Source organism: Cupressus sempervirens, chromosome 3 (assembly GCF_028749045.1).
Source record: "Cupressus sempervirens isolate cs-2001-9-10 chromosome 3, ASM2874904v1, whole genome shotgun sequence".
In the NCBI taxonomy this organism is placed as follows: Eukaryota; Viridiplantae; Streptophyta; class Pinopsida; order Cupressales; family Cupressaceae; genus Cupressus; species Cupressus sempervirens.
The window spans coordinates 128,669,859-128,695,066 of record NC_143120.1 but is presented as its reverse complement, the minus strand read 5'-3'; the positions used below and the strand labels follow the sequence as shown (position 1 = coordinate 128,695,066).

The 25,208-nt window shown below is 31.7% G+C and overlaps 1 pseudogene; it reads right to left on the bottom strand.

The window, feature by feature from the left end:
• The window catches only part of LOC149565106 (protein EMSY-LIKE 3-like), a 171,091-nt pseudogene that overhangs the window by 29,325 nt on the left and 116,558 nt on the right, over positions 1–25,208 (bottom strand).

Here is a 25,208-nt window from a genome sequence, read left to right as displayed (position 1 = left end):
AGGCAGTGGGCTCTTCTTGCATACATTGTACTACAACTCCTAATAGGGTTGGAACCTCCTAACTAGGATTCAAAGTCTTTTAATAGGGACTCATATGTACTAAATGTTGTAATAGACTCCTAACAGTGTCCATCCTCTAATAAGGAATATTTATATTAGTACATGATCTTGTGGACATCATTCCCGCTAAGGTTTTGCCTCTGATCAATGCTTTCCCTAGTTAACATATCTAGTGTAATTATCTATGTGCATATTGTTATGGTTGTTGTTTACTTTGGTTGAACTAATAAGATTGTTTAAGCAAGATAAATGTTTTAATTATTGGATAACTGATTCACCGCCTCCCCCTTCCTCTTAGTTATCTTGTTGGACTATTGTTTCTAACAAATATATGTTGGCTAGAGCCCAATAATAATTTCAATGTAAGCCATTTACTTGTCACATTTCATTTTATTTTCTTTTTGTGACTTAATTGATATGCTTTAATTGATAGTCAAAACACTGTTGAGATCAAAATATGAAGACACCCAAATAAGCGTCGTCAATTCAGTGCATGGATGATTCAGATGCAATCATAATAAGCTATGTGGGTTGAAGAAAAATAAAATAGACAAAAGAATGCATGCTATTGGCCAATAGAAAGTCAAATTCTTACCTATCAGATTGGGTCCCATTCAATTCTTTTCAAGTGATGCCCTAGTCATAAGATCGTAAGGTATTGCAGACTTATGATTATATGCCTTGATGTCCTAGTCATGAGATTAGAAAAGGTGAATAAATGACATATGACACTATAATGGTTGCATGATCAAAAGCCTTGAAAACTTGAATTGAGATTCCATGATTGGTTGTGAGATCACATTGTCGAAGATCATAAGCTATAGGAGATATCATATGAGTAGGAAGCTGATTTTAAAAGGTTAAGATGTTACGCCTGATCATAAGATTATGTCATTTTCAAATTGTAAATAGTCAAATTAATCATAATATTGAAAGGGTAAGATGAAAGACCTAAGAAGTTATGAAGAGGTCATACGATCATACTATTGTATTATCGTAATACTTGAAAAGAAGAAGTAATGACTGTCATATGATCAGGAGCCCTCAAAATCTAAGTTGAGATGTTATACAGTTGTCATGTTATCATATCATTGTCAAATCATAAGTTGAGATTCTTGTTGAAAGATTGGAGACCTTCAGGATCAGTTTTGAGATGCTATGATGTGTTCATTATTGTCAGGTTGCATGTTATAGAAGGACTCCCAATGTTACATAGTAAATGTTGACAAAGGATCATTGAAGGTTATCATAAGATCTCATAGGTAAAATTGAGGATTCCCAACCATTCAAAGATAAAGGGCATCATAACACCATAAGATTGTCAGATCATAGGATCGTGAGATCATAGATGTAGGAAGTTTACTAAATGTGGGAAAGCGAGCAATGGACATGTGTCTTAGTGGTCCCTAGTTCATGAAGTCCCTTTGTCACATTGTTGTAGCTAATAAAAGTTAAATCAAATGAAATTATTTATCAAAGGAAGTAGTACTTGTTCATCTGATAAAGTGATAAAGAGTTTCCAAAGATATAGTAAAATCATCAGATCATAGGATGGTATGTTTGAAAGATTGGAAGTCATGAAATGTAGAAACCTTTCAAGTTGTGATCTTATGAATGAAGTTAAAGTCAATTTGAAAGCATAAATTGCATTTTTGCATTGAATGAAGGCATTAAAGGAATTTATAGTTGAGAAGATGCAACATGGAAGTGAGTTTATGGTTTTAAATCTCAATCATCTGATCTTAGGAGATCAACGATGCTCATATTCCCATTTTTCAAAGATGTGTGAAGTTTAATGAATGTGGGTAAATGTGGTGATGATGTGTGTATATAGAGAGACCCATAGAGGAGATCGCAAAGGGATAAATAAAGAAGGTTTATAATGATTTAATCTAGACTGTTGATTTGAGATCAACAATGGAAATTCAAAACTGTAATGATAGTTGGAATATGAATTATATGGATTTAGTGAGAAAGGAAGAATATGAAGGAAACATGATTTCTATAGGATTTTTGAGGTTACATGAAGCTGGAAAATCACCATATACTTTCATACATATCATAGATTTAGAATTATTGATAGAAAAGATTTCATGTGTTCATATAATTGAATAATTTCATATTTAATTATTATTTTCTTTTCTATTTTGTGACTGTTACTCTACCAAACTAAAAGATGATAGAAACATATAAATGTTACTTCTTCTAATAATAAAATGGTGGGAAAACTTGATGGTGAATTGATCTGTAATTCTATTTACCCTATTTGCTTGTCATGTTTTGCTACCCATGCACATATTAGTTTTGCATTAAGATTTGAAAGAAAATCATGTATGATTCTATGAAAAGTTAAATAAATTTAATTTCAATTTTATGTTTAAAGTATAGTGATTCTATTTACTTTCCTCATATATGGTTATGTTTCTTCTCTTGTTAGTTTCATAACATCTTAGATAGTTTCATTGGGAAATGAAAGATAAATGTGTATGAATCTATTAGTTATTAGTTGGATTCCATTTCATTCAAGGTTGATAGTGAAAGCAATTCCATTTTCCCTCATGTGCATATCTTCTTCATTCCTCTTCTACATTTAGGTGATTAATCTGTATTTAGAATAGAAGTCAGAGTCAAAAATCTCAAGATAATCTACCACATTCATTCAATTGAGTGTGATAGGTTATTCAAATGCATCTTGCATGAATTGTTTCTTCCTACAAATAATTTGGTTATCCTTTACTACTCTTAGGTTAAGAGCTTATAATGTCAAAACTTTTAATCTCATAAAAATAGATTCATTTCATATCATTGCAAATCATAGGGAGTTGTAACTAATAACTCAGAGGGAATTGATAGAATACATACAATGACCCATTTTTTGGTAAACATCCTTTTTTCTCTCCAAACATTGGGTATCAAAGAATTAGGTTATAAAATCTAATAGGAGAATAAACTATTAACTAACAGTTTTTGGCAACTCTATTAGGGAAATTCAAGTGAAAGCTTTGAAGAATTTTCCTTCATACTAAGTTTCAATGTAATTCAATATATTTGAGTTGAAAGAAAGGACTTGTGGTAGTTAGGTGTTTTCCATAAGAACTTGATACTACTTTTACAACATCAACCTACAGAAGAAGAGAAGAAAATCCCAAGTTGAAGACTATTAAAGATAAATTCAAAACACTATTTTTCTAAATATTTGACACATCTTGGATCCCAAATATAATAGGAGTTCCAAGGAAAGAGGAAGAATTGACCCCATATATGATGAGCTCAAGAAGGCTAACTTCCCTATCCTAGAAGATCTTTGGAGAAGAGGAAGAGCATGTGCAAGGGAATTTGGGCCTAAAAAACTTTAAGATACTCACTTGACTACAGTCGGTCCTCCTAATAGAACATAGAGAATTCAATCTTCTTCTCCCCCTATTGACATGACTTCCATTCCTCCTTTTGTTGTTTTGTTGTTGATTGGTGCAACTCTTCAAATTTTTGTTACTTTTTAGAAAAGCTAGAATATTATACCAACACTTATGGCACAACCATGGGGAAATGCTATTGGTCCTCTTGCCCTTGGGGCTAATAATGATCTTCCAAGAGCATCAAGGAATAAATTTCCAAATTTTAATGGTGATGGTGCCATCTCTAGAGAAAAACACCTAAGTGCTTTCCATAAGGCTTGTGGTGTAGTAAATCCTCAACATGAGGATGTGATTATTAAAATGTTTTTTGATACACTTCTAGACAATACTGTTGATTGGTTTCAAGACCTACATGTAAGATTCAACATATATTGGGATACTATGAAACAAAGGCTTGAAGCATGTTACAAAAGTACAAAGGATGCACAAGTATTATTGTTGCAATTGCAATAGATAAAGAAAGAACCATCTGTTTCCATGAGAGATTTTAATGTAGAGTTCAATAAACTATTCAAAAGAATACCTACTAAAATTGCACCTAAAAATGATAATAAGAAGACTTTCTATGTTACCTCTATACCTCTTGATTTGGGATATCAAATTAGAAGAGCAAATGTAGCAAACTTGCAAGTTGCTCAGACACTAGCTTTGGAGATGGAGGATGACATGATAGCCTCTAGTAAGTGGAAAAGAGAATTCCATTCTAGAACCATGAATAATATAGCTAGTACTTCAAATAATACAGAAGTCATGCTTCAAAAATTGTCTAATGAGCTCATTTCATTGAAGAAACAAATTAGTAGGCCTTCTTATCATTTTGATCAACCTAATCAAGAAGGTTATAGAAACCCAAATGGAGGAAAAGCATTGCAAATACCACCTATTCAAGAAAGATTAGAAATTGAAGGTGCCCCAAAAAGACAAAATAGGTGTGCTTTTCACCTAAGGGTAGATCATGATAGAGATACTTATGTTGATATGATCAAATATAGGTAGACTGTTGATAACAAAGAACAAACAATTCAATATCCTAAAAGTGAGGATGATTATGCTCCTTGTGGTGACTAAAAATTATTTCTTTGAGTATGAATTAGATTCAAAAATAGGAGGTGACTATTTTGAAACTATAGAAGGACCTTAGTTAATAGTAATGACTAGAGGTTAGAAGAATAGAAATCAGACCAACAATTCAGTTCTTGTCAAAAGTAATGCACCATCAAACAAAAAGTTGATAAAGATCGTGGCATGGTAACTTCAACTTCACAAAAAGAAATCAAAGATAAGTCAACTAATTCCTTTAACATCATATAATACTATGAAGAAGTAAGAATCCAGATATCTCCATTTGAATAATTGAAGTCTAATCTCAATCAATTGCAAAGATTATTTGAGAATTTCAATAATAAGGATGGGGGTCATGTTAATGTTAATGCTAATGTTGATCATCACAACACAAATAGCACTAGTGGAACTTCTATGACTGATGAAGATTTTGTACTCCACAAGTTCTTTAAAGAAGAAGAACCTCTTGTCTTAGTTAAATGCCCAGATGAGAAATGAGATCCCTTCTACATTTCCTTGTTTATCAATGGAAATAGATTGAGTAGCTGCATCATTGATTTAGGAGCCTTTGATAATATAATTCCTACTTTTGTAGCAAAAGCTTTAGGACTTCCATTGACTAAAACTTTTGGTAGATGTTATTCAATGGATGCAAAACAAGTGCCTTTTCTTGGATAGATAAAAGATTCTCAAGTTGCCCTTTCTAATTATCCTTCCAAAAGGCTAAAACTTACTATTCTAATGGTAGACATCCTTGCAAGCTATGACATGATCCTAAGAAGAATTTTTTGCAAAGACATGGGGGAACAGACAAAACTAGACTGGTCTTGTGCCACTATTCAAGTTGGAGATAAAAAGGTGAAGCTAGAACTAGAAGAGAAGGAAAAATTCACTGTCCTAAAATTAGATGATCTTAGGTCTCAAATCTTGTATCATGAAATTTATTTTGGTAATTATATGTTGTTCTCTAACACCCCTCATTTTTTGAAAGAATCAAAACAAAATAAGGGTGATTAGTTGTGGACGCTAAAATTTGATGGTGGTTGTGCTAATGTTAGTTCAAGTGCAAGAGTAGTGTTGACATCACCTAGTGGGGAAATGACTTTCTTGGCTTATAAGTTAAATTTCAAAAATACTAACAATATTGAAAAGTATAAAGCCCTTCTCCTTGGTATAATTGCAACAAAAAAAAGGAGTTAAGGTACTTAAAGCTCAAGGAGATGTAGAGTTGGTGGTGAGACAAGTAAAAAACCAATACGCAGGAAAGAACTCAAGATTGAGGAACTATCATAATAAGGTGTGGCATGAAATTGAGGGTTTAAATGATTTTTCAATTATATTAGTACCAAGGGAATTCAATTCAAGAGCTGATTCTTTGGTGGTCTCTAAATCTTTGCTCCTACCACACTCTGATTTCAAAGATTAAGTTTATAAAGTAGAGGTTTATTCAGGCCCAATGTCTCTAATCATGAAGATTCATGGTAGGTGTTTTAAGATGATAAAAACATACTAAAATTCATTGAAGGGGAAGATCCTCTTGAATGCTTGTATTTTGAAGGAAGCACTAATGCAAATGGTGATGATTCAATGATAGATGATAAAAAGAAAACAAAGCTTGATATGATTCAATTCAAAGGTCATAAGATTCCACCCCATCTAATCTCTTTAGAATTTTTTTTTTATAGGAATGATGTATACATAAAGAGGGAAAGAGATAAGAAAGGAAAAAATTACAGTGAATATAACAGAATCAATATAGGGACATAAGCCAATCCAAAGATGATAAACTTAGGAAAGTGTTGAACACCAAAGGAGAGGGTAGAGATCAGGAAATTACTTATTGAATTTCAAGATGTATTTTCTTGGATTTATGAAGAGCTAAAGAATTTTATGGGTGGAAAGTTCAAGCATGAAATCCCTCTTAAACCAAAAGAAACACCATTTAGGCAGAAACAAAGAAACTATAACCCTATAGTTAAGGAGAAATCTTCAAGGAGATTGATAAAATGTTGCAGGCTAGGATTATATATCCTATTAATCATTCTACTTGGGTTGCTAATATTGTGCTAGTGAGGAAGAAGAATAGAGAGATAAGGATTTGTGTAGATTTTAGAAATCTAAATCAAGCCTCACGCAAAGATAATTTTGCTCGAGCCCTAATATGAATCATCTCTTACAAACTGTTATAGGATTAGAAATGATGTCCATGTTAGAATAATTTTCATGATATAATAAGATTTAGGTAAATAAGGAAGATTAGTTCAAAACTAAATTTACCACACCATGAGGTAGTCTTTCCTACAATAGAATGCCTTTTGCATTAATTAATACAGGTGCAACCTTTCAGCATGTAATGCATTTGGCCTATGAAGATTTCAAAGATAGAATTATTGTCATATACCTTAATGATTTGACAGTCTTTTCCAAGAAGAGAAAAAATCACATCAGAGATCTAGAAAGGGTGTTGCAAAGATGTAAAGATCATGGTGTCTCACTAAATCCAAAGAAGTCAGTGTTTTGCATGACAGAAAGCAAGTTTCTTTGTCGTACTGAATCCAAAGAAGGAGTGAAGATTGATCTAGATAGAGTTAAAGTTATCTAGCAATTAAGCCTTCGATTGAGTAAAATTGGAGTGAAGTCCATCTTTGGCTAGGTAAATTTCTTGAGGAGATTTTTTGCTGACTTCTCTGAAATAGTTAAATGTATACTTGATATGATGAAAGGAAATAAAACTTTCAAATGGAGTGATCTTGGGAAAAAGGCTTTTGAAGATATCAAAGGTGCCATTACCGAAGCCCCTATGCTTGTCCATCCTAATCACACTAAAGAGTTCATCATTTACTATTATTCCTCAAAACATACTATGTCATCTATATTGATGCAAGAGAACAAAGAAAGAATACAAGCTCCAAATTGCTTTTATAAGTATAGCATTGAAGAAGCAAGAATTGAAATACTCACAAATGGAAAAACATGCATATGGAGTGGTTAGAGCCCTTAAATTTTTTAGGTTTTATATGTTGCATTCTCATTCAATGATATATTGCCAGATCCTACAATGAAAAGTATTTTGACACAATAAGAGGTTTGTTGTAATAATAAAGGAGTTTGGATAGAAAAAGTCCAAGAATATGATATAGAAATTAAGCCATCCAAACTTGTAAGAGGTAATGCACTCTCTAAAGCCTTAGTAGAAGATCAATAATTCAAAGAAGAAGATACTCCAAAATTTCTTATGGTAAGTCTTTGAGATCCTTGGTTCTCAAACATTGCTTTTTTTTGACATATGGTGAATGCCCTGCTGGATTTACTACTAAGAAAAGAAGAGATCTTAAAAAAAGCCTTAAAGTAAGTGATTCATGATGATGTCTTATATAAAAGAGAAATTGATGGAACATTTTAAAGATGTATGGATAAGGAGTAGTAGGTAAATTTGTTGACATCTTTTCATAATGAGGCATGTGGAGGACACTTCTCTTCTATTGTCATTGCATTTAAAATTTTGAGGCAATGCTATTTTGGGCCCGACATGTTTAAAGATGAATATAACTAGGTGGATAATTGTGAGAAATACAAGATGTTTACTAGTAAACCTTAGCTTGATGCCCTACCTCTTAGGCTAGTGATAATTGAAGCTCCTTTTCATCAATGTGGTTTATATTTTATAGGCCCAATAAATCCTCCTTCTAGTCAAGGACACTCTTACATACTAACTGCCATAGATTATTTCAATAAATGGGTTGAAGCAAAGCTAATGAAGAGGACTTGATCAAAAGTAGTGTGTGAATTTCTCAAGGAGCATATATTGATCAAGTTTGGAGCTCTTATGAAGTTGATGGATAATGCATCTTATTTTTCCTCTTCAAAGATTACTGAATTTTTCTATGATAATGGTATTTGAGTTGGGCATTCCTCTAAGTATTTCCCTCAAGGAAATGGGTAGCTTGAGTCTACTAATAAGAATCTAGATAATATTTTGAAGAAATTGGTTTCAAATAATTAGAAAAGTTGGCATAAGAAGATCCATGATGCTTTATGGGCTAGCAAAACCACACTTAAAAGAGCTATAGGTATCTCACCTTTGAATTAGTCTATGGAGTGGAAGCTAATTTTCCACTGCCTCTAGAGCTTGCTACTTATAAATTAAACATTGTGATTGAAAAAGATGTTTTCAAAGATGGATTAGAGAAGATGATCTTGTATCTTACCAAAATGCAAGAAGAAAGAGAAGAGATGGTTGATAAAATCATTGGACATCTAGGAAGGATAAAGAATTTTTTTGATAGAAGAGAAAGGCCTAAAAAACTTATGGAAGGTGATTTGGTGTTGCTATGGGATAAGAGACATGAGCCAAGAAGCATGCATTCCAAGTTTCAATCTTTGTGGAAAGGGCCTTTTCAGATCATCAAGTGAATCAAAATAATTCCTTCAAATTGGCATATCCCACTGGGGAAACCCTATCATGTTTTTATAATGGGCAGTATTTGAAGTTGTATCAAATGCAAAATTGAAAGTAGGTAACCCCTAAATAGTAGCTAGATAGGTAGGTTTTTCTTTCATGTAGTTTTATTTAGCTTAGTTTCTTACTTTCCTAAGTAGTTTTTTGTTGTTTTCCTAGTTTAGTCTATTCTTTCTGTTTCCAAGTTTTCACCTTTTGTGCATAACCAAAGCTTGCTAGAGTTTTTTCAAGCATTATCATGCTTAAATCCCCAAACAGAGCTAATTATTGCCTAGGTTTTAGTTCATACCTCATTTTTCTTTAAGGTTTAAGTCAAATCAAGTGCCAATGTCTTGATTTTAAGTCTAGATTACCCATCGGATGGCCTTGATTCTCATCATTCATTGAGCTAACTTGATGTGGGAAATCATATGAGCAATGTACCAGTCCATGGCTAGGTGATTAGGTTTTGGAGGGTTTTTTATGTGTTTCCTGATGAGAAGAAGGTCTGGATATTCTATTGATTCATCTTTCTTTGTTCCTAATCATGTTGAAGAAAAGGATTCAATGCTATATTTTAGTTTTTATTGAAGACATTATAGATGATCAAGATCAAAAAGTAGAGAAAGTAATTCATGCTAAAGAAAATATTCAAAAACCTCCTGAAATAAAAATATGAAGATGAGCAAATGAGCATCATCGATTCAGTGCATGGACTATTCAAATGAAATCATAATAAGCTAATTGGGTTGAAGAAAAATCAAATGGTTGAAAAAATTCATGCTATTGGCTAGTTGAAAATCAAATGCTCACCTATCAGATAGGGTCTCATTTAGTTCCTTTCAAGTGATGCCCTAGTCATCAGATCAAGAGGTTTTGAAGAGTTATGATGAAATGCCTTGATTCCCTAGTTGTGAGATTGTAAAAGGTGAAAAAATGACATATGGTTCCATGATAATCACATGATCATAAGGCTTAAAAACTTGAGTTGATGCCACAACTGATCATGAGATCACATTGTCAAAAAATTGTAAGCTACAAGAGATATTGTATGAGTGGGAAGCTAATTTTTAAAGATTAAGATGTTATACCTAATCATAATATCATTTCATTATTAGATTGTAAAAAATCAAATGCATCATATCATCAAAAGGCTAAGATGAAAGATATGAGAAGTTATGATCATACTGTCGTATGATTGTAAAACTTGAAAGGAAGAAGTAATGACTGTCATATGATTGGGAGCTCTCAAAATTTAAGTTATGATGATATATGGTTATCATGTGATCATATCATCATTATATTGTAAGCTAAGATGCTTGTCAAAAATTGGAGACCTTCAAGATTAGTGTTGAGATGCTACAATGTGTTTATTGTCATCAAATCGTATGATGCAAAAAGACTCTCGATGTTCAAAAGTAAAGGTTGATGAAGGATGTAGGAAGTTATCAAAAGATCTCAAAGGAGAAATTGAAGAGTCTTGACCATATGAAGATAAATGTCATCATAACATTGTAAGATCATTAGATCATTGGATCATGAGATCGCAGATGTAGGAAGTTTACTGAATGTAGGAAAGCAAGTACTGGACATGTGTCTCAGTGGTCCCCAGCTCATGAAGTCCCTTTTTCACATCATCATAGCTGGTCAAAGTTAAATTGAATGAATTTATTTATCAAAGGAAGTAGTACTTATTCATCTAATAAAGAGATAAAAAGTTTTCAAAGATATCATAAAATCATCGGATTGTAGGATCGTATGTTTGTAAGATTAGAAGTCATGAAATCTAGAAACTTTTCAAGTTGCAATCTTGAAAATAAAGTCAAAGTCAATTCAGAATCATAAATCACATTGTCACATCAAATAAAGGCATCAAATGAATTTATAGTTGCCACAATGTGGCATGAAAGTGGGTTCAGGGTTTTAAATCTCAACTATCTAATTTTAGGAGATCAACGATACTCATATTCCCACTTTTTAGAGATGTGTGAAGTTTAATGAATGTAGGTAAATGTAGTACTAATGCATGTATATAGAGAGACCCATGGAGGATATTTCAAAGGGATAAACAAAGAAGGTTTGTAATGATTTAATCTTGACCATTGATTTTAGATCAATGATGGAAATTCAAAATTGCAATGACTATTAGAATATGAACCATATGGATTATGTGCCAAAAGTAGAATATGAAGAAAAGATGATTTCTATAGGATTCCTAAGGTTACATGAAGTTGACCAATCACCGTATGCTTTCAGAAATATCATAGATTCAAAATTATTGATAGAAAAGATGCCATGTGTTTATATCATTGGATAATTTAATATATTATTATTATTTTCTTTTCTATTTTGTGACTATTACTTTGTTGAACTTAGAGATGACAAAAAACTATCAATGTAACTTATTTTGATAATACAAAGGGGGGAAAACTTGATGGTGAATTGGTTTGTAATTCCATTTACCCTATTTTCTTGTCATGTTTTGTTGCTGCTGCATAGATTAGTTCTACATTAAGAGCTGAAAGACATTCATGTATAATTCTATGTATAATCAAATGAATTCCATTTCAATTTGATGTTTATAGTATAGTGATTCCATTTACTTTCTTCATACATGGTTTTGTTTCTTCTCTTGTTAGTTTCATAACATGTTAGATAGTTTCATTAGTTTCATTGGGAAATGAAAGATGAATGTGTATGAATCTTTTAGTTATTAGTTGGATTCCATTTCATTCAAGGCTGATAGTGAAAGAAATTCCATTTTCCCTCATGTGCATATCTTCTTCATTCCTCTTCTGCATTTAGGTGGCTAATTTGCATTTAGAATAGAAGTAAGAGTCAAAAATGTCAAGATAATCTAGTATAGTCATTCCATTGGGTGTGATAGGTTATTCAAATCCATCTTGCTAGAATTGTTTATGCCTATAAACAATTTAGTTATCCTTTACTACTCTCAAGTTAAGGGGTTTTAATGTAAAAGCTTCTAATCTCGTAAAAACATATTCATTGCATATCATTGCAAATCATAGGGAGTTGTACCTAACAATTTAGAGGGCAGTGATAGAATACATACACTAACCCATTTATGGGTAAACATCCTTTTGTCTCTCCAAGCATTGGGTATCAAAAAGTCAGGTTATAAAATATAATAGGAGGAAAAACTATTAACCAAGAACATTTTTTTTAATCCTTGATCATTAATCTTCTTATAAATGGGGAATATTAGTTTTGAGTAATTGAATATTCCCACATGGACCTAGAGTTCTAGCTAATTATGTAAAAAATTAAGCATTAAAGCTTAAAATTTATTTGGATGTAGGGTATGTATGACATGTCTCTGTACTTTGATTCCAAATGAGATTCAAATATAGGATATGTATGACATTGTTTATGTATTTTCATCTCAAATGAGATTTTACTATTCCTATATAGGGTATGTATTACATTGTCTATGTATTTTCAACTTGAATGAAATCATGATGGAAAATCATCTTGTATATCATGTGCAAGGCTAGCATATTCTATTTCATTTCTAGTTGAGAAAAACATGGAAAGAAGTTAGAATTTATAATCATGTGAAAAAAAAATGATTGATAATGGTTTAATTTTAGTGCTTTTATCCATGTTTGGTATTACTAATATGTATCCAAAAGATGACACGTGCATCTCTGCATTGATCCTTCTCTTGAGAAGAAATCTCCTCAGTATGCCATTCTTTTACTAAAGAGCAATGTGTGTATAAAGGACTCGATAGACTTTTTATAAAGAATTTTTGATGGTTCAAACACATGTAGCTCATATTCTCAATCTTAAGGCATGATTGGTCATATTTACTTACTTTACAAATAATTTCTCATGGTTTAAACTACTAGAGCTCATCTTCTCAACCCCAATGTACGATTAGTCATTGTAGACCATTTGTCAAGAACGTTTTCCAATTTTAGAAAAATTTAAAATATGATACATTTTAAGATGAAAAGGATTTTGATTTAAGATGTGTATACAAAGGTCCATAATCATGATGATGGAAAAAACATACAATCTATAATTAGAAAGAGGAAAAAGGATTACCTAGTACATAAAGCCCTAGTTTATTCTTTATATTTTTCCTAACATTATAGATTATAGGGAGAGGTCCATCAACAGGAACACGAAAAATTCAAAGTCTCTTATTGGAAGAAAAAGTGTACTTAATAGTGTAAAACCAAAAGCTTTTCCATCTTAAGACTCAAGAATTCTAATTTAATATAACCCAATGATACATTGTTGTTAATAATTCAAATAATTTTAACTTTTTCTCAATCAATGTCATTTTCTACATATGAATATTTATACTTAAAATGAATACATTGAAGACTTATTAGAAGAAAAGGTGTACTTAATAGTATAAAACCATAACCTTTTACACCTTAATACTGAAGAATTTAAATTTTATATAAACTAATGATACATTGTTGTTGGTGTTGGTGTTTGAAAACTACTAGGTTGCAAAGGACCTAGCACGGGATGCAGAAGACTAGGATCTTAGTCTAAGGGTAGCTACTTCCTATAATCAACTAGAAACATCTCAGATCTATACCAACATTAACATAATGTATCAATTCTCTACACTTATAGCTCTATAAGGCCAAGGTAGGTGCACCTTAGGGATGAAAAGACTAGATAATTTCTTTAGAACTCACTCACTTACACTTTCTTCTTTAGTTATATCTCCTATAGCGTAAAATTGTCACAATTCTTCTTAGATTTATAATTAATCCTTGATGGTAGCAACTAACCATAATTTAGAGGGAGACTAGTACAAATATGCACTGACCAATAGTTTGATTCTTCATACATAAAAGTAAAGATTGATTTGATTTGATTTTTTCTTTGTGGAACCCCATATAATTCTTCAATTTGCATTTGAGTTCATGATTAGTGCCTTATCCATTGTTGTAGAGTCTAACGAACAAAACTTTGGCATATTTAATTTCCTTGCAATTAAATCATCAACAGTTAACCCTGAACCCCATTCTTAAGAATATCCCTCTCATATAACCAGAAACACTATTAATGTATTGATGTATTAACTTAATTCTTTGAATTAAAAGCAACAAAAAATTGATATACAACCTACCCTAGTTTCATTAAATTGCATGACCCTTGCTCATTCAATCCCAACATAACTAGTATATGAAAATGGAGATAGGATTTAGAGACACTGATAATTTTTGAACATTCCTTAGTATTAATCTTCTTTGAAAATAATACATTCACTGGTATAACTCAAGAATACCTTAGAATATCATAGAATTTCATTTAAGATTCACTAGTATTCATGGATTGTGAAATTGAATACAACGTTTAACATTGACACCAAAGCTAACTAGACTGACTATAAAATAGCATAAACACTAAAATTATATAGACTCTAGATCATCTTCTAGCCTACGAAACTCACTTATATAGTGTGAAATATAGCAAGCTATGAGCATAGAGGGAGAAGGACAACTATCCTTAGAACAAAAATAATTATTTAAGGACAACAATTATCGTTATCACAAAAAGACAAAACTTTGGCCCTTGTTTCTTTTCAATAGAATGTCCTTATCATTCATCTCCTCATGGTGGGACCAATTCTCTTGTAACAATTACTTTCTGATATGATTCCTCTAGTGATTGGTTCTATTGCATTTGTTATTCTTCTAGTTGTGGGACCGCTTGTTTTGCACTTGATGTGTTAGGTTCTGTAATCTAGATATTTATTACAATTTGTTGATCACCTTCCATGTCATCATTTTGAACTACCATGTCCATGGTTGCAATTGGTTGTTCATTTTAGTAGCCACTACTTTGTATACACTTTCTACTTCAACTACTTCTTGTAATAGTTGTATTGCTGGTGAGTAATTAGTTACCCACTTGTCAAAAAGTATATAATTAGGCCAACTAAAATTCAATATTTCCTACTCTTTTCTCAAAACACTTCTTCCAATCCTTCCTATTTCTTGAAAATATTTCTTAAAAAATCAAAAAATAACTATACTTGTACCACTTCCTCTAGAGTTCTTGCAAACCAAATATACTTTTCATCATTCACAGTTGTCTTAAGCCTAATGCTCATCAATTTGTTCAATTCTTTAGGCCATTCCTCTTTTTCTTTGATCTAGCCTATATTTTTAATCACATGTGCAAAGAGGTGAAAAAAATTACCTGAGTATTTATTGAAACAATTATTTATTTATGTTTGTAATAAATTTCTCTTGCAATCAAATTTTGAAAGATCAATAACCTGGTCAAAAGTTCTTTCAACTAGTTCATTAGAAAAATCAATCACATAATAACAAAGAGCTATGATGAGTTCTTCCCTAGTAATCCACTTATCCAAAATTGGCCTTAAAGGTACCTCATTATTCATTAAATCATTCGATATCTCCACTAATTTTGATAATTCTAAGTAAAATGAGGGCCAACCCACTCTGTCCAGTAGATACAAGATTGCATCCTTGATTCTATCTTCATGCTTGATGCACAATTATACATGCATTGACCATAGTTTTGCCTTTTCATCTTCTAGCTCGTCATCCATGTAGAGTTGGAGATTTTGTGGGGTATAAAGAACTTCTATAATTGGGATGGTATTGAAATGTGGTACTACAGGAGGAGGATGATAATAAATCCTGAGTTGACTAGGTTGTGTGCCTACACTTCTTTTTCTGAATTGTTTCTCCATTTGAACAATTGTACCTTCCAATTACTGTATCTTCCTCCCTCTTTCTTCATATGCATCCAAAACCCTCTCAAATTTATCATTTAATTCCAAGAATTAATTTTTATCCTTGGTATCTACCAAAACACCAAAATCAACCATTTCTTTGGTCATTCAAGAAACTCTATCACTATCCACCTCATCTACCTTGTAAACCATGAGACTACCCATGTTCTCAGAATCTAAGACCTCCTAAATTTTGGCTTTGACTCTTTACTGAATATACCATATTACCAAGGCTTGATGGTCATCACTATACTTCAACCCTTTATGGGCTTGCAAGAATTCCTCCTTAGTCTTAAACTAGGTGTCCTTTTTCTTTCTTACTATATCAAAAATCATTGCATTAGAAATGTTCCATTCCGATAGTATCATGACCCCTGAATCCTTTAAAAATTGCCTTCCCCCTTCAGGAGTTATTTGTGAAAATTCTTCAATGAGGTTAGCTTTGACCTCTTCTTCAATTTTAGAGTCCTACCTATTAGGTTGCTCATTTTTAATCTTTTTACATCTAACCTCAAAATTGCTAATATTTCTCCTCCACAAAAATTGGGTTAACGCTCTAGATTTTATGTAACTTTCACAATCTAAAGAGTTCTTTGATTCCTATTCTTTTACAAGGTCAATTTTTTTACCCTGATAGTCTCCCACAATGAGGGCTAATGATTGCATAGGAGACTCTTAAGGTGCTCATTCTTCTATTTTTGTAGTAGTTATAACAATATTTCTTTCACCTTCCATTTGTTTCAAATTCTCCTTTAAGGAGTCTTCATCACCTATTCAGATAGGAGTCTATGAAGGAGAATACTCTTCAGCTTTGGAAGAGGAAACATGTTCTAAATTTTGCCTTTTTGTACCAAGTCAAGTAGGTGGACTTTTTGATAGTTGTCTCTTATAGAGAGGCACAGGCTGAATATTTTTTTCCATGACATAACTAGATCTCTTTTGCAATGTGTATTGGCCCAGGTTTATAATTGCTTTGTTAGCCAACCTTTTTTCTACTTTAGTGGCCTTTTCTGGATAGATTTGAGTCAAAATTGCTTTCTTTTCATTTAAAGTTTGGATAAACCCATCAAAATTGTTCATGAGCATATCTATTTTGGCAACCCCAATATTTCTTATCAATGAGGGGATTATACTTTGGTTCAAAGGCTTTGACAAATTAAAGCACCTTACTATATAGTTTCCATTCTTCTTTTCTAATCTCTATTTCTTGTAGTGAAAATTGGTTTTTAATTATGTCTTCAGGGAAATAAACAATATGTTCATGAGATTTAGCTCTTGTCCTCTCTTTGAGAAAATCATAGAAGCCCTTAGGATATATAAAATGAGAATGAGACTAGGCCATCTGATATTAGTCTATAAATTTTTCTAATTACCTCCAACCCTTTTTGGAAAAAAAACAAAAATGTGAACAATAGTAATCTAAGGGAAAAAGGTACCTTTAGATTTTCCTATCAGCTCTTTTTCTTCTAACCCTCCTATTTTTCATAAGAGTTCTACAATCCCCACCTTCAAAGGTATTTGATATGGCAACACATGTGGTTTCCCTAGGAAACCATACACTCTAAACATAGTAGAAACTAAATATGGGATAATATCTCCCCATTAATGGCTCACCTCTAGTTCTTTGGCATGGTCTTTTGGTCTAATCAATTCTAGCAATGATTGAGGTATTCAAGGGTTATCTCTACTCAATATAATTTTGAGCTTTGAAGAAAAATACCTGTCAAATTTGGTGAAGCTAGCATCATTGACCTCTCATATCATCTCTATACTCCACAACTGAACATGGAGCTTTTCTCCATCTTTCTCTAGCTCTCGCTTCATCTCCTTGGATAAAAATGTGACACCCTTGTATAGACACATGTACATCAACATAGAGTGCCAAAAAAAAGGTTTTTCTACTTCACCCCTACTAATACCTATCAATCCATTCTAAATTTCCTCTGCTAAATATGTGGCAAAATAAAAAATTAAGCTCATGCCATATTGTAATGTCTAAGCAATGATAAAAATAATAGATCCTTGGATGTGATCTTGTTCATCCATTCCAAATATTTTGTAGAAAGAAAAATAGAGTTCTTGAGCCCTAGGATTAAAATATATATTTTTAAAATGGTTGTTGGGTATTCGTAATTACTAATGGCAATTGACCTTTCTCAATGGCCCACCTCTTAGGTATACTTTTTGAGCATCATACCTAGTTTGCAAATCCTCCCAATCAATTTTCTCTTGTACTACATGGTTAGGGTATAATTTGAAGACTTCCCTAATTATCTCTAGTGAAACCTTGAAAAGGTTATCCCCAACATGATTTTTTACTATCCTTGACACATGGTCACACCTCTTTGCTATCATGGCCAATAAATCATCATCAAATAAAACCCTCAGGACAACTAATTCTCCAATGCTAAACTCCCATACATTAATTAGAGGAGTATCATGCTTTCTCTCGGAGAACCATTTGTGAAAAATCCCTAAACCCTCGGTAGATGTCTTAGCATCTCTTAACCAATTTTCCTTGTCATAGAAACCCTCACTGACCAACAACCTAGGGTTTTTTGGAACTAATTTGTTTCCTTTGGAAAAATCATTAGTAGATTGTGGCAATTGTTTCCACAAAATCATGATGCACAACCCTCAACTAGTAATCTACCTTTCCTGAAAAATCCCTTCATGGAGGTATCTTATCAATATTATCTCAACACAACTATAATTTCTCAATTAACTAGAGGTTTTTAGCACTTACTCAAAAAAATTGTTTGCTTCACTAAAAACTCTGTTTGTAATAAATCACAGCTTTGAGAAAATGCAATTTGAGCTCTAAAAATTTTTCTCTCTGAAAATTCTATAACCTAGTACTCAATAATGAGAAAAATCTCACAATTTATGGCAATTGGCTCCACACCAATTCACATTGATGAGAGTTAATGTTCTAACAATCATATTTGAAGCTGGATTGCAAAATTTTAAACCTAGAAGTTGATTTATGCAAAATTGAATGATCAATCTTTAAAACTATAAAAGCTACATTACCCTTTTGAAAAGTTAGACACATGTCATCCTCTCACTTCCCTATATTAGTTAAACTTCTCTTATCTTCAAAATTTAGGGAAGCGCTACCCATTGATCATCTTTTGATCCACGATCCTGAGTGGTCCTTATTATTACTACATTCACTTCAAAATTTAAGGCCCACTGATCCAACATAGCATCCACCTTTGCATACATGTTGTATCTCAAGTTTATCAATATAAAACATTTGGCATATTATCCAGCTCAGCATTACCTAGTAACCCATGAAGTGGTTGACCCCACCATGTCCACATGTCACAACCTCACTTCCCCACTTTCGTTAAAATTTAGACACTTTTAGAATGTGGGGATGCTAGAAGTGTTGACCTTAATCTGATCAACGACTTAGTATTTTGACCTTCATCTTTCCTTGTTAACATTTTAAACCAATTAGAGAATGTCAATCTATCACTTTTCTTGACAACTCCTTTTACAACCCACCAACTAAAAACTAGTCCCACTTTGTCCACATGGCAGCTTCTTGCTTCCCCACTTTGGTTAAAGTTTGCTCATTTTCAAAATCTAGGCATGTGAGAGGCATCGATCTTCATTTGATCAATGATCAAGGACTTGCATGATTTACTACTTTAAAACCAAAGGAGGAGGGGGAGGGGGGGCTCGGGGATAGGTGTCAACACCTCACTTCCCCACTTTGTTTAAACCTTGTACAACTTCATAATGTAGGGAAATAAACTCTTTAAAGGTTAAGGGTTTCAAAATAACACTATGTGAGCTAATTCAAGGTAAAGCCATGGTTAAGAAAGAAAAATACACTAGGGTAAAATGATTTATTCAAGAAAATATTAAAATACTACATGAAAACCATATAATAAAAGACTTTTTTGCAAAGGTATTTAGGACTTAAAAAGACTTATAACGTGTATTTGAAAATACGAACAAGTGCAACCCCATTTTTGAAACTTCAGGCACAAACAACACCACAAAAACAAGAATTAGGGATTTTATCTAAGGAAAAAACAATTTGAAGATACATATTCCATAATTTTCAAAGGATAATAGGATTTTCACTATAGTATTGCATAACTTTTAAAATGTGAAAAACTAGGCCAATAGTTGGAACATGTATCTCTACTCAAATAATTTTAACTTGTTCTTGATCACTATAATTTTCCACATATGAATATTTATACTTGAAATACATTTTAAACATAAATGTTATATTTTTCAATTGTCATCACATTACTCTGCCAAAAGATATAGCGTTGTATTTCATAACTTTTGATCTTCCCTACAAATGTTTATAGGAAACTACTACAATGTATAGTTAGAACCTTATGTAGGCCATTTGGTTTATTCAAATATGAAGAGACTTCTACAATCTAAAGAGACGTTGTAGCCAATAATATATGTCTGAAGCCATCTACAATTTAGAGAAACATAACAACCAACATTACTATGTCATATCTACTCCACGTAAGGCAAGGAGTTGAGCTATGTGAAGCCCTTGTTTATATTAGTTAATAATTTTTGGTATATCTAATTTTTATGTAGACAGTGTCATTACTAGAACTAATTCACACATTTTAAAATATAGAGTATGATTCATGAAGAGTGATCTAAGTGGCTGCATTTTTTCTCTTAACTAAAAAAAATGGCTTATATTAAAAATAAAACCTCTTACATATTTCAAAAATGGGGTCATACAAGAATAATATTAAACAAAAAAAATATCTTGTAAAATTCATAATGTTCAAAAATTCAAGATTCCAGATTAGAATTAAAGGAGACCACAAAAAATTAACATAGGATTGGTGACCAAAAAAACTTAGTGCTATTGATAAACATTATCATTTTGATGACATTCAAATTATCTCTGAAAATGTGACTATCTTTAAGTAAGGCCTCGAATTGAGCATACATATATATATATATATATATATATATATATATATATATATATATATATATATATAGGATTGGTGACCAAAAAAACTCAGTGCTATTGATAAACATTATCATTTTGATGACATTCAAATTATCTCTGAAAATGTGACCATCTTTAAGTAAGGCCTCGAATTGAGCATACATATATATATATATATATATATATATATATATATATATATATATATATATATATATATATATATATATATATATATATATATATATATATATATATATATATATATATATATATATATATATATATATATATATATATATATATATATATATATATATATATATATATATATATATATATATATATATATATATACACACACCTTTGTTTTAAGTTTTTCCTCTAATTTTGAAAAAAGTAAAATCTGTCTATTTTTGTATTTGTTTAGTGAGTATTACAATATCCTAACAAACTTTTCATTTAGAAAAGTAATGAAAAATATCATGCAAAGAATAAATTAGTAGCTATGTAGACCCTTTCAAAGGGCCATTGGAAATTAAAAGTGAAAGTAAATATTTTTTATTTTTTAACATTTATTGTTTTTAAAATTTAATATAATTTGAATTTCTATAATTACATTAAAGATTATTATTTTTTATAAATATAATGGTTTTTAATATGATTCATAATATTCAATATTATATCTTGATTAGAAGAAATATAATAGAATCAAATTCACATGAAATCAATAATAAAATGATAAAGATAATAATAAAATCTCAATTGACTAGAGTATTGAGGGTTTTCAATTAGAGTCAAAAATTTGTTCCTTTATTGGGTCTAATAATTTTGGTGTTTCGTTGAATCTTTAGAATGCTCCTAGAACCTCAAAGATAAAAGCTTCATTGAAATCCGGATCCATGTGGTTTTGGGATCCATCTTTTATCCCTTCACTTTACTTTTTGTGGTTCAATGCACCTAAGTGCATAGGTAAGAAAATGTATCAATTTGACAAGGAGTTAAAATATCCCAAACATGATATAAAAAGATGGAATAATGATTTTTTGAAAAAAAACATCTATGAAAGATTCAGTTGCTTCCCAACTTGCACTAATTCATGAGTTAGTAATCAATTATGCAATGGACTCAAATATTGAAACAAACTATTTTACAAGAAAGATGGCCATAAGTTTGCAAGTGGAAAGAAATTTATTAGAGGGATAAATCTAAAGAATTTTGGCTTTGGGAAGGGGATATAAACACCAAATAAATCCATGCCTTGGTCAAAATTAAATGTGTGGAAAACACTATTATTTCCGTTAAACATGCTGAGACAAATGTGGCATTAAGAGAAGAAGCATACATCCAACAAGAGGGTGTGTAGGTTTTCTCTAATCTCATTGCTCCCATAATAGATGATTCTCAAGATAATTTGCAGTGTGAATCAAATTTACTAAATGTCATCCCTTCATTGATTTAAGATGAGGATAATTCTTTTCTCTGGAAACCATTCACTTTGGAGGAGATAGAAAAAGTCATTATTCCATGCCCTCAGATAAATCTCTTGGGCCTAATGAATTAATAGTGAAATTTAATTAAAAAAATGTTGCAATTTTCTTTGTTGGGACTTATTATAGGTGGTTGAATAATCTAGGAGAAGTGGCACCATTCTAAATGCCTTTAATGCTGCTAATATTTTTACCATTCCTAAAGTGAATAATCCAAAAATATTTGGAGATTTTAGGCCTATCTCACTTTGAAACAACATATATGAAATTATTACAAAGGATTTTTACTTTTTTCTTCATCATGGCATACCCAAGTTAATATCCCTAGAGCAAGGGGGATTTGTTCCTAGTTGAGAGACTATAGGAGGAGCCATTGTTGCGCATGAGGTACTTCACTCTATTTATTAACATAAATTTCCTTATTTCATTATTAAATTAGATATGATAAAATCCTATGACAAGGCAAATTGGCAATTTCTTTTGAAATTTCATAAACAATTTGGGTTCTTAGACAAGTGGTGTAAATGGATAAGTGCATTCTTGTTGACTTCTTCTTTTTCACTTATTGTGAATGGTGTTCCTTCTAAATTTCTACAATCTACTCATGGGGTAAGGTAGGGAGACCCCTTACCTCCATCCCTCTTCATCATCAAGGGTGAAGCACTTAGTATAACTTAGTATAACTATTAAGTTTTGAAGTCAAATTTGTAGGTGGCAAGGCATTCACATCCAAAATATTCCCATATAAGCTACTCACAACTTGTTTATGGATCATACCCTTCTCTTTTCCAAATCAAACATCTCTACAACCTTTGAAATAAAAGATTTTTTAAAGATATACATGATCATTTCCAGGAAAAACATAAATGAGCACAAATCAAAATCTATGTTTTCAGTACCAAAAAGGTGGTCAATTTTTTTTTTTTGGTATCTTAAACTTCCACCTGGAGGAGCTTCAATTTAACTACCTCTGAATTCCATTTTTCAAAGGCAGTAATAAAATCTCTTATTGGCACACCATTGTTAGCAACTTGGAAAGTGCATTGGTTCTCATTCTCTCATAGGCTAATTATAGTTAAGTTGGTGCTTGCAGCCATCCCCAATTATAATTTGATAGTCCTTAAAGCTCTAGCTTTCATGATCCATGGAATTGAGAAAATTATTCATGACTTTATTTGGACTGCTAATATGAACAGAGAAAAAATAGTTCCTCTTATTTCTTTACACAACATGGCAGAGGGAAGATTACATGGAGGTGTTTGCCTTTATCAATTATGTAATCAAAATTCTTTTTTTAGAAGGAAGTTTGTGTGGACAATGTTTCAAATGCCATACAATCTTTGGTGCAAAATAATGCAAGCTAAGTAAATTGATAACCCTGACCTGTCACACATTCTCATCATTATGGATCCTCTTCTAGGTTCCACAATATATAATTTTTTTGTGTCATCAAGGAAAGTTGTAACTGATTACATTTCTTGGCAAGTAAATGATTGTTAATGTGTAATGTTGTGGAAAGACTACTGGAATTCTCATCCCCCTCAAAATTCTATTAAAATTATTTGGCCTCTTAATCGATTACACTCTTTTACATGGGGCACCAAAGTAGAAGATTATGTTACAACTATTAACTAGCATTCGAGCCTAATTTTTTGGAAAAATCTATCTTACTTGCAAGTTCCTATTATTTAGAATTTTTTTTTTTTTGAAAATTCTTAAGGAAAAACCAATTTTCCTCTCAAGTAAACAAGACTAGATATTATGAGCTACTTTAAAATTAGGGTGATATAATGTTAAACAAGGTTATGAAGCTCTAAGGCACATTCAAAATCAATTATCAACCAGTAGAGCTTTTTCTTTGTGCTAGAACAATGCTACTCTTCCCAAGGTAGGGAGCTTCCTATGGTTGGTTCTTCACAAAAGGATATTAACCAGTGACCATTTGCACAAGTTAAATATTTTTGCCCCATTTTATTGTGTCTTGTGCAACCAATATTTTGAGGCAATTGATAATCTTTTCATCCAATCTCCTTTTTCTTCACAATGTTGTCATTATGTTATGCGAAAACTTTGATTTTCTACTTCTTTATTAAATTATATTTTTTACTATATTCAAGCATGGCCTACAATGTATTCATCCTCATTTTTTTCTTTCATTTGGAAAAAATTTCTAGAAATGGTTTTATTGCATTTATGGTGGGTGCGCAACAAGTTTATTTTTAGAAAGGAGACTACTCTTCATCAAGTTCAATAGATTATGAGTCAACATATCAATGAATTAGTGAATTCCAATGTTCAATGGTAGAAATACATCTTTATAGTTTGTATATATTTGGATGGTTTTCTCATTAATCAATAGAATCTTATTAAATTGTCTTTCAATGGAATTATTGTATCCCTCATGAACATAAATAGACGTTGAGACCACATCAAATGGTGTCGTCTTACACATGGATTTGTGAAGATTAATGTGGACAATGGATCGACAAGTAATTTAGGACCTTAAGGGATAGGAATTTGTATCAAGTACTCCATGGGCTAGATCTTAGTGATGCAGAGCAAGGTGGGCCCCTCCAAGTTCCAAGACAAAAGGTGCTCAAACAATGTGTTTTCACACAAGTTTCCCAACACAACCTTAGGGCTTAAGTTTCCCAAATCAATTACTTGATCTCTCCAATGAATTCTTAGGAATCTAAGGAATTTTAATCCCCAAATACAACAAAAATAACTAGTCAACCAAATTTCAAATGCCTATCATCAAGAAAAACCAGACAACTCTGCCTACTATGCCTACAAGTCCCAATTAGCACTGAAATGTTGTGTTATTGAATTTTTCTCCAAAATTTCCCAAAACACTTGAAAAATAAATTCCATATTCAAATATCCATATGGCTTCCCTACAACATATCAAAATATTTTGTGGGGGTTTTTTCGACCATGTCTCTACTGTTACATTGTGGGCCTCTTTTTAGGCATTAAAACCCCCTCATTTACAAAGGAACTATAAGGAGTACTTATCACCAAACCC